This window comes from Myotis davidii, unplaced genomic scaffold, assembly GCF_000327345.1.
Source record: "Myotis davidii unplaced genomic scaffold, ASM32734v1 scaffold523, whole genome shotgun sequence".
Lineage (NCBI taxonomy): Eukaryota > Metazoa > Chordata > Mammalia > Chiroptera > Vespertilionidae > Myotis > Myotis davidii.
The window spans coordinates 1,327,817-1,328,978 of NW_006295054.1; positions in this window are offsets into that span (position 1 = coordinate 1,327,817).

Genomic DNA, 1,162 nt, shown 5'->3' on the forward strand with positions numbered 1-1,162 from the left:
AGCCTTTTCTTTTAATTATATTTTCTCCCTTTAACTTTTGAAGATATTAAATGTTTCTGTCACATTCAAAAGGAATGACCCTAGTGTGATGTTCAAATTAGTTCTCCTGTATAACACCAATTGCTTAATGTCATGCCACAGTTTAATTTGCTTCATAGTTAGACTATGACTTTTTAAAAATATATATTTTATTGATTTTTTACAGAGAGGAAGGGAGGGAGATAGAGAGCTAGAAACATCGATCAGCTGCCTCCTGCACACTCCCTACTGGGGATGTGCCCGCAACCAAGGAACATGCCTTTGACCAGAATCGAACCTGGGACCCTTCAGTCTGCAGGCTGACGCTCTATCCACTGAGCCAAACCAGTTAGGGCAGACTATGACTTTCTTACACAAGTTTTTCCCCCAGTTCTCTGGGATTTATTATTGCTTTTTATTTATAACTAGAGGCCTGGTGCATGATGTATTCGTGCACCGGTGGGGTCCCTCCGCGTGGCCAGTGGGGATAGGGCTGAAACTGGCAGTCCAACACTACCTGCCGCTCCTGCCTGCTGCTCCTGCTCACTCTGGCTCTGTGGTGCCTGCTGCTGCCACTTGGTAGGCTCGCTGCTGCTCTGCTGCGGTCTCTGGGCTGCAGCGGCCAGCCGTGAGACCTGCATCTGGCGCCTGTTGGTCAGCTGAGTGGTGCTCCTGCTGTGGGAGCTAACTGACCACCAGGGGCAGCTCCTGTGTCTGCTCCCTAGTGGTCAGTGCATGTCATAGTGACCTGTCAACCTGTCAAATGGTCAAATGGTCACTTAGGCTTTTATATATATATATATAGACTAGAGGCCTGATGCACAAAATTCATGCAAGGGCCTTGGCCCTGGCCCCTAACTGCCACTGCTGTGATTGGGGGCCTCTGCTGCCTCTGCCTTGGCTCCTGCCCACTGCGGCTTTGTCCAGAAGGAAGGACATCTGGAAGGATGTCTGGTCTAATTAGCATATTACTCTTTTATTATTATAGACTAGAGGCCCGGTGCACAAAAATTTGTGCACTCGGGGCTGGGGGAGTGCGGGTCCCTCAGCCTGGCCTGTGCCCTCTCGCAGTCTGGGACCCCTCGGGAGATAACGACCTGCTGGCTTAGACCTGCTCCCAGGTGGCAGAGGGAAGGACCAAACC